General features: G+C 38.8%; 1 pseudogene; it reads left to right on the top strand.

The window, feature by feature from the left end:
* Positions 1–17,247: 17,247 nt before the first annotated feature.
* LOC141370589 (ferritin heavy chain pseudogene) lies at positions 17,248–17,589 on the top strand (annotated as a pseudogene).
* Positions 17,590–18,745: the final 1,156 nt, after the last annotated feature.

The raw sequence follows: 18,745 nt of genomic DNA, 5'->3' as shown, positions 1-18,745 counted from the left end.
TCCAGAGAAGGATGAGTATCTAGCTAGGAATGGTATGTTTTGGGTGAAGGGAAGTGCTTCTTGCTGTGGAGGTGTAACTCAGAAAGAAGACTATAAAGTGGATTACATAGAATTCCTGCTTTAAATAAGAAGGTTGATGTCTTCAAATTGGCTGACCAGGTATGCCTTGTGGGCCCCTGCAAAGCCCCATGGCTGCACTCAGGAACCACAAGTTAGCTGCAAACTTTGAGTGACTTTCTGGACCAGTCTTAGAAAGGCCTCTTGAGGATCACAAGCTTCTGGGATTTCTAGTACCACATGATTTTTTGGACAGCAACAATCCTGGACAAGAAATGAAGCATCTATGGCCCCCAGGGATTTCAGGGGATCTGGGGGTCATAGCAGTTTGTTTTGCTAGTGGGTTCCATGCATCACTGAGGCTGTCAAGCAGTGCTTCCCCCACACAAGTCTTTTCTGCATGGTCTCTGAGAGCAAAAAGTGGACTCAGCACCTAGAGGAAGGCAAGGCAGCTGCACCGCAGACACAGGGTATGACGGTTTAAGCTCTGGACCACACCCAAGCATGTGTTCTGTAAACTTAAGCACCTCCACACCTGCTCAATAGAGGTGTACTAAAAGAAGGAGTGTGCTAACGATATTTCTAACAAATACACTGCCATTTGTTTTCATATTATCCAAACTATTTTGCTTGGGGAAAAAAATGAATACAATTTTTTAAAATTTATTTCTACTAGTTCAATCAATTGCTGAGGATGGGTATTGAAGGCCCCAACAATAATTATGAATTTATGTTTCTCCTTTCAGCTCTGTAGGGTTCACTTCATGTATTTTGAGGTTGTGTTGTTGGTGTGTACACATTTGGGTCTATTATGTCTTCCTGAATTGATCCTCTTATCATTATGTAATGCCCCTCTCTGTTTCCAGTAATAGTCTTTACTCTGAAGTCACTTTATCTGATATTGATAGAACCCCTCCTGTTTAAATGAATGTTTTTATCCTTTTACTTCCAATACACCTATGTCCTTGTATTTGAAGTGAGTTTCTTGTAAAACAGCATATTGTTGGATCAGGTTGGTTTGTTAATCCACTTTGCCCATCTGTCTTTTTTTTTTAAATCCAGTATAATTAACATACAGTGTTATAATAGTTTCAGGTGTATAATATGGTGATTCAACAATTCTGTACATTACTCAGTGCTCATCAAGAAAGGTGTACTCTTAAACCCTTCTCCTATTTCACCCTTCCCCCCACTCACCTCCTGTCTGGTAGTCATCAGCTTGTTCTCAATAGTTACAAATCTGTTTTCTGGTTTGTCTCTTTTTTCTTTGTTTGCTGTTTCTTAAATTCCACATATGAAAGAAATCATACGGTATTGTCTTTTTCTGACTGACTTAATTCACTTAGCATTATACTTTCTAGATCCACCCATGTTGTTGCAAATGACAAAATTTCATTCTTTTTATGGCTGAATAATATTCCATTGTGTGTGTGTGTGTGTCTATGAGAGAGAGAGACACACACATCTTTTTATCCATTCAACAGTCAATGAACACTTGGGCTGCTTCCATATCTTGGCTATTGTAAATAATGCTGCAATAAACATAGGAGTGTATGTATCTTTTCAAATTAGTATTTTTGTATTCTTTGGGTAAATACCCAGTGGAATTATTGTGTCATAGGGTAGCTCTATTTTTAATTTTTTGAGGAACCTCCATAATGTTTCCACAGTGGCTGCACCAGTTTCCATTCCCACCAATAGTGCATAAGGATACCTTTTTCCTCCATATCTTCACCAATACTTGTTATTTCTTGTGTTTTGATTTTAGCCATTCTGACAGGTGTGAGGTGGTATCTTATGGTTTTGATTAGCATTTCCCCAATAATGAGAGATGTTGAGCATCTTTTCATGTGTCTATTGACCATCTGGATGTCTTTTTGGAGCAATGCCTATTCGTGTCTTCTCTCTATTTTTAAATTGGATTATTTGGGATTTTTGGTGTTGAGCTGTTTAAGTTTTTTATATATTTTGGATATAACTCTATATGGGATATGTCATTTGCAAGTCTTTTCTCCCATTCAAAAGTTTTCTTTTAGTTTTGTTGATTTTTTCCTTCATTGTGCAGAAGGTTTTTGTTTTGATGTAGTCCTAATAGTTTATATTTGCTTTTATTTCCCTTGCCGCAGGAGACATATCTAGAAATATGTTGTTACTGCCAATGTCAAAGAAATTACTGCCTGTGCTCTCTTCTAAGATTTTTATGGTTTCATGTCTCACAGTTAGGTCCTTATCCATTTTGAGTTTATTTTTGTGTACAGTGTAAGAAAGTGGTTCAGTTTCATTTTTTGCATGTAGTTGTACAGTTTTCCCAACACTATTTGTTGAAGAGACTGTCTTTTCCCATTGCATATTCTTGTCTCCTTTGTTGAAGATTAATTCACCATACCATATAATTACAGGTTTATTTCTGGGCTCTCTATTCTGTTCTATTGATCTACGTCTGTTTTTGTGCCAGTATCATACTGTTTTGATTAATACAGCTTTGTAGTATTGTTACCCGGTGGTAGATTGTGGAATTCCTTGGTTCTTATCTTCTTGAAGGAAAGAATTTCAGTCAAGAGACCTGATAGAGAGTGAAAGTTGCAAAGGTTTTTATTTAGCAAAAAGTGACAAAAGGGACAGAGGAGTGGGCTGACCTGAGGATGGTGGCCGTATACTGAGTTTCTCATTGCATTCTTTTATAGGGGGTTATTTGGTCTCTGTCCTGCCATCTTGTTATTGTTACTCCACACTTGGACCCACCTTGGTTTCCTCCCCTCAAACCTCTTAGGCAAATCTGTGCTAGTCAGCTCCCCATGAATGCCTAAGCACAACCCACTGGGGAGGCCCATTGCAATGCAAATGGTATTATAATGATATTGTAATAGCTTTAGGGTTACTAGTGAACAAGGTCTTTCTTTTTTTTTTAAGATTTTATTTATTTATTTGAGAGAGAGAATGAGAGAGAGAGAGAGCATAGGGGGGAGGGTCAGAGTGAGAAGCAGGCTCCCTGCCAAGCAGAGAGCCCAATGCAGGACTCGATCCCAGGACTCCAGGATCATGACATGCCGAAGGCAGTCGCCCAACCAACTGAGCCACCCAGGCGCCTGAACAAGGTCTTTCTTAAGTGCATATGCTCCAAAGTTGGGGAAGTCCCTGTAGCCCATATCTTCTGCTTATCAGTCTGTGCTAAATTGGCAGAAGTGTTGATCTAAGGGAGATGGGGCAATCTCTGGCACAGACTGGGTGGTCCCTGACAGTTGTCCATCTGTCATTCTTCTGTTTTCCCTCCTGCTCATGTCTATCTAACTGCCTACTCTAACAGTATAACTTGAAATCTAGGATTTTGATATCTCCAGTTTTGTTCTTTTTCAAGATTGCTTTGGCTATTTGGGGCCTTTTGTGGTTCCATACAAATTTTAGGATTATTTGTTCTTGTTCTGTGAAAAATGCTGTCAGTATTTTGATAAGGATTGCCATAAATCTGTAGATGGATTGAGTACTATGGACATTTTAACAATATTTGTTCCTACAATCCATGAGCATGTAATATCTTTCCACTTGTTTGTGTCGTCTTCAGTTTTCTTCATAAATGTTTTCTATTTTCAGAGTAGAGGTAGTAGAGGCCTTTCACCTTGGTTAAGTTTATTCCTAGGTATTTTACTCTTTCTGATGCAACTGTAAATGGAATTGTTTTCTTAACTTCTCTTTATGCTACTTCATTATTACTGTATAGAAATGTAATAGATTTTTGTATATTGATTTTGTGCCCTGAGACCTTACTAAATTCATCTATCAGTGCTAGTAGTTTTTTGGTGAAATCTTTAGAGTTTTTGATATATGTCATCTGCAAATAGTGAAAGTTTTACTTCTTTACCAATTTGGATGCCTTTTATTTCTTTTTCTTGTTTGCTGTGGCTAGGGCTTTAAGTACTATGTTGAATAAAAGTGGTGAGAGTGGACATTCTTGTCTTGTTCTTGACCTTAGGGGAAGAGCTCTCAGTTTTTCACCATTGAGCAGGATGTTCACTGTGGGTTTTTTTTATATGTGACTTTTATTATGTTGAGGTGTGTTCCCTCAAAACCTACTTTGTTGAGGGTTTTTGTGATGAATGGATGTTGTACTTTGTCAAATATTTTTTCTACATTTTGAAATGATCATATGGTTTTCATTCTTTCTCTTATTGATGTGATGTATCATGTTAACTGATTGCAAATATTGAACCACCCTTGCATTTGGGGACTAAATCCCACTTGATCATGGTGAATGATTTTTTAATGTATTGTTGGATTCAGTTTGCTAATATTTTGTTGAAGATTTTTGTATCTATGTTCATCAGAGATATTGGCCTGTAGTCTTCTTTTTTCATAGTGTCTTTATTGGGTTTTGGTATCTAGGTAATGCTGGTCTCAAAGAATGAATTTAGAAGTTTTCCTTCCTCTTCTATTTTTTTGGAATAGTTTGAGAAAAATAGGTATTAACTCTTCTTTAAATGTGTGGTAGGACTCACCTGTGAAGCTGTATGGGCCTAGACTTTTGTTTATTGGGAGTTTTTAAATTGCTGGTAATAGGTCTGTTCAAATTTTCTATTTCTTCCTGTCAGATCCATCTAGTCCAATGTGTCATTGAAAGCCACTATTGCCTCATTGATTTTCTGTTTAGATGATCTAATAATTGGTGTAAGTGGGTGTTAAAGTCCCTTACTATTATTATTGTATTACTATTGATTACTTACTTTATGTTTGTTATTAATTGCTCTATATATTTGGGTGCTTCCAATATTGGGAGCATAAATTGGTTGTGTAAATATTTACAATTATATTTCCTTGTTGGATTGTTCCCATTATGATTGTAGTGTCCTTCTGTGTCTCTTGTTACAGTTTTTGTTTAAGTCTATTTTGTCTGGTACAAGTATTGCTACCCAGGCTTTCTTTTGACATCCATTTGCATAATAAATGTTTCTCCATCCCTTCACTTTCAATTTCATGCATGTCTTTCAGTCTGAAATGAGTCTCTTGTAGGCAGTACATAGATAGGTCTTCTTTTTTATCCATTCTGACACCCTATATATTTTGATTGGAGCATTTAGCCCATTTACACTCAAAGTAATTAGTGATAGGCATGTACTTATTGACATTTTTTTGCTTATTTTATGGTTGTTTTTGTAGTTCTTCTCTTGCCCTCTTCTCCCACTACTTGCTGGCTTTCTTTAGTGATATGCTGGGATTCCTTGCTTTTTTTTTTTTTCATGTCTATTACTGGTTGTAAAATTGTGGTTTCCATTATGTTTGTATATAACATTTTCTGTATATAACAGTCTATATTAAGTTGATGGTCATTTAAGTTCGAACCTATAATTTAATTCTCTCCCCCCTCACACACATTTTAAGTATTTTGTAATATACTTACATCATTTTATTTTGTGGGTCCCTTGACTGGTTTTTATAAATATACTTATTTTTACTGCTTTTGTCCTTCCTACTTTCTTACTGTTGCGTATGGTCCTCCCTTTCCACTCATAGAGTTTCTTTTAACATTTCTTGTAGGACTGGCTTAGTGGTTATGAATACCTTTAACTTTTGTTTCTCTGGGAAAGTCTTTATCGCTCCTCCTTTTCTAAATGGTAGCCTTGATGGGTAGAATATTCTTGGCTGCAGGTTTTTCCTTTCAGCACTTTGAATATATCATGCCACTCTCTTTGGGTCTGTAAAGTTTCGGCAGAAAAATCAGCTGAGAGACTTATGGGGTTTCCCTTGTATGCAACTGTTTTCTTTACTCTTGCTTATTTTATTTGTTTATTTATTTATTTGTTTGTTTATTTATTTTACTTAAATTCAATTACCCAATGTATAGTACATCATTAGTTTTTGATATACTGTTCAATGATTCATTAGTTGTGTATAACACCCAGTGCTCATCACATCACTTGCCCTCCATAATGCCCTTCACCAAGTTACCCCAACTCCCCACCCACCTCCCTTTCCCCAACCCTCAGGTTGTTTCCCAGAGTCGAGTCTCATATGGTTTGTCTCCCTCTCTTACTTCAGTTGTTCTTTCCTTCCCCTATTGTCCTCCGCACTATTCTTTATGTTCCACACATGGGTGAAACCAATTGTCTTTCTCTGATTGACTTATTTCACTCATCCTAATACCCTCCAGTTCTATCCATGTTGATGTAAATGCTAGATATTCATCTTTTTTAATGGCTGAGTCATATTCCATTGTATATATGAACCACATCTTCTTTATCCATTCATCCGTTGAAAGACATCTCTGCTCCTTCCACAGTTTGGCTATTGTGGACATTGCTGCTATGAACATTGGGGTGCATATGGCCCTTCTTTTCACTATATCTGTATCTTTGGGGTAAATACCTAGTAGTGCAATTGCTCGTTCGTAAGGTAGGTCTATTTTTAATGTCTTCCGGAATCTCCATGCTGTTTTCCAGAGTGGCTGTACCAGCTTGCACTCCCACCAAAGTGTAAAGAGGGTTCCCATTTCTCAAAAAACTCGCCAACATTTGTTGTTTCCTGACTTGTTAATTTTAGCCATTCTGACTGGTATAAGGTGGTATCTCATTGTGGTTTTGATTTATATTTCCCTGATGGCAAGTGATATGGAGCATTTTTTCATATGTCTGTTGGTCATTTCTATGTCTTCTTTGAAGAAGTGTCTGTTCGTGTCTTCTGCCTATTTCTTGACTGGATTATTTGGTTTTTGGGTGTTGAGTTTGAGAGGTTCTTTGTACATCCTGGATACCATCCCTTTGTCTGTTATTTCATTTGCAAATACCTTCTCCATTCCGCAGGTTCCCTTTCAGTTTTGTCAATTGTTTCCTTTGCTGTGCAGAAGACTTTTATCTTGATGAAGTCCCAATAGTTCATTTTTGCTTTTGTTTCCCTTGCCTTTAGAGATGTGTCTTGGAAGAAGTTGCTGTGTCCAAGGTTGAAGAGGTTGCTACCTGTGTTCTCTGGGATTTTGGTGGATTCCTGTCTCACATCGAGGTCTTTTATCCATTTTGAGTTTAACTTTGTGTATGGTGTGAAAGATGGTCCAGTTTCATTCTTCTTCATGTGGCTGTCCAATTTTCCCAATCTTCTAATTTACTGAAGAAACTGTCGTTTTTCCATTGGATAGTCTTTCTTACTTTGTCAAAGATTAGTTGACCATACAGTTGAGGGCCCATTTCTGGGCTCTCTTTCTGTTCCATTGATCTATGTGTCTGTGTTTGTGCCAGTACTATGCCGTCTTAATGATCACAGCTTTGTAATATAGCTTGAAGTCAGGCATTGTGATGCCCCCGGCTTTGGTTTTCTTTTTCAACATTCCCCTGGCAATGAGTGGTCTTTCCTGGTTCCATACAAATTTTAGGATTGTCTGTTCCAGCTCTGTGAAAAATATTGATCATATTTTGATAGGAATTGCATTGAATGTGTAGATTGCTCTGGGCAGCATAGACATTTTAACAATGTTTATTCTCCCAATCCGTGAGCATGGAATGTTTTTCCTTCTCTTTGTGTCTTCCTCCATTTCCTTCATAAGTATTTAGTAGTTCTAAAATATAGATCCTTTACCTCTTAGGTTAGGTTTATTCCTAAGTATCTTAGGGTTTTTGGTACAATAGCAAATGGGATCTATTCCTTAATTTCTCTTTCTTCAGTCACATTGTTAGTGTATAGAAATGCAACTGATTTCTGTTCATTGATTTTGTATCCTGCCATATTGCTGAATCACTATATGAGTTCTAGCAATTTTGGGGTGAAGTCTTTTGGGTTTTGCAAATAAAGTATCATATCATCTGTGAAGAGTGAGGGTTCGACTTCTTCATGGCAATTTGAATGCCTATTATTTCTTTTTGTTGTCTGATTGCTGATGCTAATGACTTCTAGTAATATGATGAACAATACTGGTGAGAGTGGACATCCCTGTCGTGTTCCTGACCTTAAGGGAAAAGCTCCCAGTTTTTCCCCATTGAGAATGATATTCACTGTGGGCTTTTCATAGATGGCTTTTATGATATTGAGGTATGTTCCCTCTATCCCTATATTTTAAAGAGTTTTAATCAAGAAAGGATGCTGTGTTTTGTCAAATGCTTCTTCTGCATCAATAGAGAGAATCATATACTTCTTGTCTTTTCTTTTATTAATGTGCTCTATCATGTTGATTGATTTGCAAATGTTAAACCACCCTTGCATCCCAGGAATAAATCCCACCTGGTCGTGGCGAATAATCCTTTTAATGTACTGTTGGATTCTATTGGCTAGGATCTTGGTGAGTATTTTTGCATCCTCGTTCATCAGAGATAATGATCTGTAATTCTCCCTTTTGATGGGGTCTTTGTCTGGTTTTGGGATCAAGGTAATGCTGGCTTCATAGAATGAGTTTGGTAGTTTTCCTTCCCTTTCTACTGTTTGAAACAGCTTCAGAAGAATAAGTATGATTTCTTCTTTAAATGTTTGGTAAAATTCCCCTAGGAGGCCCTTTGGCCCTGGATTCTTGTTTTTTGGGAGGTTTTTGATTACTGCTTCAATTTCCTTGCTGCTTATTGGTCTGTCCAGATTGTCTACTTCTTCCTGTTTAAGTCTTGGTAGTTTATAAGTTTCCAGGAATGCATTCATTTCTTCCAGATTGCTTAATTTGTTCGCCTATAGTTGCTGATAATGATTTCTAGCAATTGTTTCTATTTCCCTGGTATAAGTCATGATCTCTCCCTTTTCATTCATGATTTTATTAATTTGGGTCCTTTTTCTTTTCTTTGGGTAAGTCTGGCCAGAGGTTTATCGATCCTATTAATTCTTCCAAAGAACCAGCTTCTAGTTTCATTGATCTCTTCTACTGGTTTTCTCGTTTCTATTTCATTGATTTCTGCTCTAATCTTTATTATTTCTCTTCTCCTACTTGGTTTAGGCTTTATTTGCTTTTCTTTCTCTTCAGGTGTAAGGTTAGCTTGTGCATTTGGGATTTTCTAATTTTTTGAGAGAGGCTTGGATGGCTATATACTTCAGTCTTCAGACTGCTTTTGCAGTATCCCTTAGATTTTGTTTTTTTGTTTTTTCCTAAGATTTTATTTATTTATTTGACAGAGAGAGACACTGAGAGAGGGAACACAAGCAGGGGGAGTGGGAGAGGGAGAAGCAGGCTTCCCGCTGAGCAGGGAGCCCAACGCAGGGCTCGATCCCAGGTCCCTGGGATCATGACCTGAGCCAAAGGCAGACACTTAACGACTGAGCTACCCAGGCTCCCATCCCTTAGGTTTTGAAGTGATGTGTTTTCATTTTCATTACTTAGCATGAATTGTTTAAGTTCTTTAATTTCCTGGTTAACCCATTCATGCTTTAACAGGATGCTCTTTAACCTCCAAGTGTTTGAGTTCCTTCCAAATTTTTTCTAGTGATTGAGTTCCAGTTTCAAAGCATTGTGGTCTGGAAATATGCAGGGAATAATCTCAATATTTTCGTTTCAGTTGAGACCTGATTTGCGACACAGTATGTGGTCTATTCTTGAGAAAGTTCTGTGTGCACTCAAGAAGAATGAATATTCTGTTGTTTTAGGATGGAATGTTCTGTATATATCTAAGAAGTCCATCTGTTCTAATGTGTCATTCAAAGCTCTTTTTTCTTTATCGATCTTCTGCTTATATGATCTGTCCATTGCTGTGAGTGGGTTGTAGAAGTCTCCTACTATTAATGTATTATTATCAATATGTTTCTTTACTTTGGTTATTGATTTATTTATATAATTGACTGTTCCCACGTTTGAGTGCATAGATATTTATAATTGATAGATCTTATTGTTGGATAGATGCTTTAAGTATGATATAGTGTTCCTCTATATCCCTTACTACAGTCTTTGGTATAAAATTTAATTTGTCTGGTATGAGGATTGCTACTGCAGCTTTCTTTTGAGGTCCATGAGTGTGGTAAATTGTTCTCCATCCCTTCACTTTCAATCTGGAGGTTATTTTAGGTAAAATGAGTCTCTCACAGGCAGCATATGGATGGGTCTTGCTTTTTAATCCAATCTGATACCCTGTGTCTTTTGACTGGAGCTTTCAGCCCATTTACATTCAGAGTAACTATTGAAAGATATGTGTTTAGTGCAATTGCTAAGTCCCTGTTTCTGTAGATTGTCTCTGTTACTATATGGACTGTGTTACCTTTGGGGTCTCTGTTCACTTACAGTATCCCCCTTAATATTTCTTGCAGGGCTGGCTTGGTGGTCACATATTGCTTCAGTTTCTGTCTATCCTGGAAGCTTGTTATCTCTCCTTCCATTCTGAATGACAGCCTTGCTGAATAAAGTATTCTTGGTTGCATGTTCTTCTCATTAAGTATCCTGAATATATCATGCCAGCCCTTTCTGGCTTGCCAGGTCTCTGGGGATAGGTCCTATTTTATACTGATGGTCCTCCCTCCATAGGTGAGGAATCTCCTCTCCCTAACTACTCTCAGGATAGCTTGTTTTTCTCTAAGATTTGCAAGCTTCACTATTAAAAGTCAGGGTGTTGATCTATTTTTATTGATTTTCCTCTCTGCCTCTTGGACATGAATCCTTGTTTCCTTCCCTAGATTAGGGAAGTTCTCAGCTATGATTTGCTCTGGCCCTCTCTCTCTCTCCACCCCCTTCAAGGTACTAAACAAGAAAAACATGCAGCCAAGAATACCTTATCCGGCAAGGCTGTCATTTAGAATGGATGGAGAGATGCAGAACTTCCAAGACCAGCAGAAACTGAAAGAATATGTCACCACTAAGCAGGCCCTGCAAGAAATATTAAGGGGGGTTCTATAAAAAGAGAAAGACCCCAAGAGTGATATAGAACAGAAATTTACAGAAACAATCTATAAAAACAAAGTCTTTGCAGGCAACATGATGACAATAAATTCATATCTTTCAATAATCACTCTCATCGTGAACGGCCTAAATGCTCCCATAAAATGGCACAGAGTTGCAGATTGGATAAAAAGACAGGACCCATCCATATGCTGTCTGCAAGGGACTCATTTTGAACATACAGATACATCCAGACTGAAAGTGAAGTGATAGAGATCCATCTTCCATGCCAGGGGACCTCAAAAGAAAGCTGGGGTAACAATTCTTTTTTTTTTTTTTAAGAATTTGGTTTATTTATTTCAGAGAGAGAGAGCACAAGCAGGGGGAGCAGGAGAGGGAGAAGCAGACTCCCCGCTGAGCAGGGAACCCGATGCAGGGCTCAATCCCAGGATGCTGGGATCATGACCTGAGCTGAAGGCAGACACTTAACCCACTGAGCCACCCAGGCGCCCCTGGGGTAGCAATTCTTATATCAGACAAATTAGATTTTAAACTAGAGACTGTAGTTAGAGACACAGAAGGACACTATATCATTCTTAAAGGGTTTATCCAACATGAAGATCTACCAAATGTAAATATCTACACCCCCAACATGGGAGCAGCCATCTACATAAGCCAACTGTTACCCAAAATAAAGAGTCATATTGATAACAATACATTAATTGTAGGAGACCTCAATACTCCACTCTCAGCAATAGACAGATCATCTAAGCAGAAAATCAACAAAGAAACAAGAGCTTTGAATGACACACTGGACCAGATGGACCTCATAGATATATACAGAACATTCCACCCTAAACAACAGAATACTAATTCTTCTCGAGTGCACACAGAACTTTCTCCAGAATAGACCACATACTGGGTCACAAATCAGGTCTCAACTGATACCAAAAGACTGAGATTATTCCTTGCATCTTCTCAGACCATAATGCTTTAAAACTGGAACTCAATCACAAGAAAAAATTTGGAAGAAATTCAAACACTTGAAAGCTAAAGACCACTATGCTCAAGAATGTTTGGGTCAACCAAGAAAACAAAGAAGAACTTAAAAAATTCATGGAAACCAAAGAGAACAAAAACACATCAGTCCAAAACCTATGGGATACTGCAAAGGTGGTCCTAAGGGGGAAATACATAGCTATCTAAGCCTCACTCAAAAAAATAAAAAACCCCGAATTCACCAACTAACTTTACCCCTTAAAGAATTAGAGAAAAAGCAACAAACGATGCTTAAGCCACGCATTAGAAGAGAAATAATTAAGATTAGAGCAGAGATCAATGAATTAGAAATCAGAAACAAAGTAGATTAGATCAATGAAACTAGAATCTGGTCTTTTTGAAAGAATTAATAAGATCGATAAACCACTGGCCAGACTTATCCAAAAGAAAAGAGAAATGACTCAAATTAATAAAATTATGAATGAAGGGGGAGAGATCACGACTAACACCAAGGAAATTTAAAAAAACTACTAGAAATTACTATCAACTATATGCCAATAACCTGAGCAACCTGGAAGACCTGGATGCCTTCCTGGAAACCTATAAACTACCAAGACTGAAACAGGAAGAAATTGACAACCTGAATAGGCCAATAACCAGGATCAAGATTGAAGCAATGATCAAAAGCCTCCCAAAAAACAAGAGTCCAAGGCCTGATGGATTCCCTGGGGAATTCTATCAAACATTCAAATTAGAAATAATACCTACTCACCTGAAGCTGTTTCAAAAATGGAAACAGAAGGAAAGCTTCCAGACTCATTCTATGAGGCCAGCATTACCTTAATCCACAAACCAGGCAAAGACCCCAACAAAAAGGAGAATTTCAGACTGATATTCCTGATGAATATGGATTCCAAAATTCTCAACAAAATCCTAGCTAATAGTATCCAACAATATATTAAAAGGATCATCCACCACGACCAAGTGGGATTTATCCCGAGGTTGCAAGGGTGGTTCAACATTCGCAAATCAATCAATGTGATAGAACACTTTAATAAAAGGAGAGAGAAGAACGATATGGTCCTCTCAACTGATGCAGAAAAAGCATTTGACAAAAGACAGCATCCTTTCCTGATTAAAACTCTTCAGAGTATAGGGATAGAGGGAACCTTTCTCAAGTTCCCTCTATCCATCTATGAAAAACCCACAGCAAATATCATCCTCAATGGGGAAAAGCTGAGAGCCTTTCCCTTAAGATAAGAAACACAACAAGGATGCCCACTCTTGACACTATTATTCAACATAGTACTAGAAGTCCTAGCCACAGCAATCAGACAACAAAAAGAAATAAAAGTATTCAAATTGGCGAAGAAGAAATCAAACTCTTCACAGATGATATGATACTTTATGTGGAAAATCCAAAAGACTCCACCCCCAAATTACTAGAACTCATACAGCAATTCAATAATGTGGCAGGGTACAAAGTCAATGCACATAAATCAGTTGCTTTCTTATACACTTTCAATGCAACTTTAGAAAAAGAAGTTAGAGAAACGATTCCACTTACAATAGGTCCAAAAACCATAAGGTACCTCGGAATAAACCTAACCAAAGCGGTAAATGATCTATACTCTAGGAATTACAGAACACTCATGAAAGAAATTGAAGAATAAACAAAAAGATGGAAAAACATTTCATGCTCATGGATCAAAAGAATAAACATTGTTAAAATGTCTATGCTGCCCAGAGCAATCTATACCTTCAATGCCATCCCAATCAAAATTCTAATGACTCTTTTCAAAGTGCTAGAACAAACAATTCTAAAATTTGTATGGAATCAGAAAAGACCCCGAATTGCCAAAGAAATGTTGAAAAAGAAAAACAAAGCTGGGAGCATCACGTTGACTGATTTTAAGCTATATTACAAAGCAGTGATCACCAAGACAACATGGTACTGGCACAAAAACAGACATATAGACCAATGGAACAAAATAGAGAGCCCAGATATGGACCCTCAACTCTGTGGTCAAATAATCTTTGACAATAGAAAGCACAGCATAAGGAATATGGTCAATGATATTGTAATAGTATTGTTTGGTGACAGATGACTGGCTACACCTGTGGCAGGCAGAGCATAATGTATAGAGAAGTTAAATTACTATGTTTTACACCTGAAACTAATGTAACATTGTGTGTCAATTATAATAAACTTTTAAAAATTTTTAAAAAATAAGAAAAGAAAAAATAAAACATAAGTTGGAAAATAATCTATTTGAAATAGGAAAAGGTAAAAAAGAAAGAAAATAATGTAAAATTTTAGTTGAAAGATAAACGAGTTGTGAGAAAACACCTGGAACTCAATATATTATATTCCCCTGGGGGCTGGAATTTTACAGTCCTGTGGGATCTATAAGCTTGTCATTCACCTGTTCTTCAAATCTGTCTTCTGGGAGAGGGGCCTGTTGCACTGATTCTCAGGTGTCTTTGCCTGGGTAGAGTTGCCTGCCCCTCCCCCCCAGCCCTTGTCAGGGGAATAGGCTTAAAGTGAGCTTCGTCAGTGTGGTTTTTGCTTCCTGGAAGCTTTCTGGGCATCTTCAGAGGATCAGAACAAATATGGCCACTCTGGGATCTTCAGCCCAGAGCCGCAAGGTCCTGGCCCTCGTTCTTCAATAGACCCTCCAGATCAAACCATCTCCACCTCTTTGTGCATTAAACTCCATAGATTCCTGCAGTTCATGCCCACTTCAATTCTCCAGGGGTTTCCCCTGGGCCCACAAGCATCACTGAGCTCCATGTCCTTGTGATTTCGAGCAGCCACGGGCTTGGGTGCCTACTCTAATTTTAAAATTCTCTCTTTATCACTACTTTTAGCCATTTTAATTACTTTGTGTCTTGGTGTGGACCTCCTTAAGTCAGTTTTGTTGGGGGCTTTCTGTGCCTTTTGAATCTGGATTTCCATTTCCTTTTCCAGATCAGTAATTTTTCAACAATTATTTCTTCACGTAAGTTTTCTGCCCCCTTTTCTCTCTCTCTTCTGGGATTCCTCTAATGTGAATGTTTTTACACTTGATAGTGTCAGAGTTCCCTGAATCTAATTTGATTTATTATTTTTTCCTCACCTGATCGGTTTGATTTCTTTCCATTACTCTGTCCTGCAGGTCACTGATCTGTTCTTCTCCTTCCTCCAGTCTGTTATGGATTGAATGTGGTGTATTTTTAATTTGTTCCTGAGTTCTTTATCTCTGATTGGATCTTTATGTTTTCTATCTCTTTGTTGAGGGTCTCACTGAGGTCTTCCACTCTTTTCTAAAGTCTAGTGAGTATCTCTACAACCATTACTTTGAATTCTCTAACAGGCCTATTGCTTATCTCCATTTCATTTAGGTCTCCTGCTGTGATTTTGTCCTGTTCTCTAATTTGAGACATATTCCTCTGTCTCCTCATTTTGTCTAACTCTGTGTTTGTATGTGCTAGGAAAGTTAGCTATGTCTCCTACTTGAGAAAGTAGTGGTCTTATGAAGAAGAGGTCCTGTAACACCCTGCAGTGCAGTGTCCCCTCGTTGCCAGAACCTGGCACTTCAAGGGTGTCTCCTATGTGTGTTCTGTGCACCCTGCTGTTGTGGCTGAGGTGCTTTTGCCTTAAGTCTGGTCATCTGCAATGGCTCTCCACCTGTTGTGGGAAGGGTTTGGTCTGTGTGTCATTAGTGGACCAGTCTGGGGCCACCTCGGGCTGCAGTTGAGTCAGACCAGGCATTTGCCAAAGATGAAGTAGCCTCAAATTATACATTCCCTATGTTGTCTTCCAAGAAGTTTTCATTGGTGGGCGGGGACTGCAGTCAGACCAAATGTCTGCTCCCTGTCCACTGCTTGGGCTGCAGTCTGATTGTTGCATGTGGTTATCTTTCCGTCTCTCTGGAGTAGGAGTCACTTCAGAGGGTACTGGCCCCTGTACAGGCTACTAGCACATTGCCAGGTTTGCAGTACCACTTTGGATGGGCTCCAAGAGCATATCAGAGGGGGCAGATCTACTGAAGTGAGGAGTGGGAGGAGGGAAGGATGTGGAGGGAGGGCTGCATGCTCAGTGTTAGCAAGGTTTGTGCAGATCTGCTGTGGGAGGAGAACTGGAGCTTAAGCCTAGCTGAAGGGGCTGTGTCTGAAGGAACACAGGGCACGGCACACTGTTAGCAAGTTAGATAATGTCAGCACTGAACTGAGTGCTGCAGGTGGCAGTGTGTTTATGCTGGGGGGCAGGGTAGGGAAATGGTGCCTGCCGGCTCCTTTGTTCTGGAGATCTCCCAAAGATCCCTAACCCTCCAGCACACGTTCTGAGATGAGTAAAGAAATCCCCCTATCATATGCCTCAGGCATTTTCAAACTGCTGCTTCTAGGCTATATCTCTGTGGGGTCTTTGTTGTGCTATCTCTTTAAGGGTGGAGACTCAGTTTCCTCTCACCCTCCCAGCTCTCCCAGAGCCAAACCCACTGAGTTTTAAAGTTCCAGATTTTAGTGGATTTTAAGAAATTGGGAAATTCATCTTTCTTATGTGGGATCCCTGATGTGAGCACCTGTTTCTTTCCCCTCTTGGCGTCTGCAGCATCTCTCCCTCCCAGGGACAGTCTTGTGGTCCATTTAGCTCCTGACTGTGTCTCTGCTTCTCCTCCCTTCTTCCATATGGCCGCTTCTCTATATTTAGCTGTGGAGAGTCTGTTTTGCCAGTCTTTGGGTCATTTTTTGGTTTATTTACACTGATGTGAATGTTATCTAGTTGTATTCATGGGACAAGATGAGTTTAAGGTCCCCCTACTCTGCCAGCTTTCCCAGAATCGTCTCTGTCTTTTAATGAGTGCATTTAAACTATTTACATTTAACATAATTCTGATATATTAGGACTGGTGCTACCATTTTATTATTTGCTTCTGTTTGCTTCACATGTTTCTTTTCCCATTTCACTTTTCTTACCTTAATGTGAGTTACTTGAACATTTATTAAGATTCTACCTTGATTTACTTAGTTTTCTGAGTATATAGCTTCATATAACTTTCCTAGCCATTGCTTTAGGTGTTCCAATATATATATGAACTTATTATAGTGTACTAATATTGACATTTAACGTTTTCTAGTGAAGTATAGCAACCTTACTTCTATTTAGGTCTCTTTACCTTCACACACACTTTTTAAATATAAATGTTGTATTTCCTCCTTATATTTCAAACACCCCATGAGGTGGTACTATAACTTTTGCTTCAACAATCAAATATAATTTAAGAAATTCATAAAAGCTTGAATAGTCTTATGTATCTACCACTAATTTTACCTATTTTGATGTTCCTTCCTTTCTGAATTTCAAAACCTTTCTTTTAGAGACTTTCTTTAGCCATTTTTTATTTTTACTTTCTTTTAAGATTTTATTTATTTAAGAGAGAGAGCATGATAAGAAACTGATGAAGCTGCAGAACCAACGAGGTGACCGAATCTTCCTTCAGGATATCAAGAAACCAGACCGTGATGATTGGGAGAACGGGCTGAATGCAATGGAGTGTGCATTACATTTGGAAAAGAGTGTGAATCAGTCACTACTGGAACTGCACAAACGGGCCACTGATAAATGTGACCCCCATTTGTGTGACTTCATTGAGACTCATTACCTGAATGAGCAGGTGAAATCCATCAAAAAATTAGGTGACCATGTAACCAACCTGCACAAGATGGGGGCTCCCGAATCTGGCATGGCAGAGTATCTCTTTGACAAGCACACCTTGGGAAACAGTGATAGTGAAATCTAAGACTTAGGCTGTCTTCCCATAGCCACAAGGGTGACTTCCCTGGTCACCAAAGCAGTGCATGCATGTTGGGGTTACCTTTACCTTTTCTATAAGTTGTACCAAAACATCTACTTAACTTCTTTCATTGGTACCATTCTTCAAATAAAGTAATTTGGTACCAAAAAAAAAAAAGAGAGAGAGAGAGAGCATGAGTAGGGGGAGGGGCAGAGGGAGAAGCAGACTTCCTGCTGAGCAGGAAGCCCCATGTGGGGCTCGGTCCCAGGACCCTGGGATCATGACCTGAGCCAAAGGCAGCCCTTTAACCAACTGAGCCACCCAGGCACCGCTCTTTAGCCATATTTTATTTTATTTTATTTTTAAAAAGATTTTATTTATTTGCCAGAAAGAGAGAGAGGGAGAGAACAAGCAGGGAGAGTGGCAGGCAGAGGGAGAAGCAGGCTCCCCACTAAGCAGGGAGCTTGATGCGGGACTTGATCCCAGGACCCCGAGATCATGACCTAAGCCAAAGGCAGACGCTTAACCATCTGAGCCACCCAAACGCCCTCTTTGGCCATTTTTTAAGGAATAGTTTTCCTAGCATAAAATTCTTGGATTTACTTCATCTGATAGTGTTGTGATTTTTCCCCTTCATTCTTTTTCTTTTATTATGTTATGTAGTTTTTAATGTAGTGTTCCATGATTCATTGTTTGTGTATAACCCCCAGTGCTCCATTTAGTACATGCCTTCTTTAATACCCATCACAAGGCTAACCCATCCCCTAACCCCCCTCCCCTCTAGAGCCCTCAGTTTGTTTCTCAGAGTTGATAGTCTCTCATGGTTCATCTCCCCCTCTGATTCCCCCCCTTCATTTTTCCTTTCCTGCTGTCTTCTTCTTCTTTTTTATTTTTTTATTATTATGTTATGTTAATCGCCATACATCACATCATTAGTTTTTGATGTAGTGTTCCACGATTCATTGTTTGCCTATATTACCCAGTGCTCCATGCAGAACATGCCCTCTTTAATACTCATCACCAGGCTAACCCATCCTCCCACCCCCCTCCCCTCTAGAACCCTCAGTTTCTTTTTCAGAGTCCATCATCTCTCATGGTCCTTCCCCCCTCCCCAACTTCCCTGCCTTCATTCTTCCCCTCCTGCTATCTTCTTTTTTTAAAA

The sequence above is a fragment of the Callorhinus ursinus genome, unplaced genomic scaffold (assembly GCF_003265705.2).
Source record: "Callorhinus ursinus isolate GAN/ISIS: 27379988/994484 unplaced genomic scaffold, GSC_fseal_2.0 scaffold39, whole genome shotgun sequence".
NCBI lineage: Eukaryota > Metazoa > Chordata > Mammalia > Carnivora > Otariidae > Callorhinus > Callorhinus ursinus.
The sequence above is the reverse complement of the archived record's forward strand: the minus strand, read 5'-3'. Positions and strand labels throughout refer to the sequence as shown.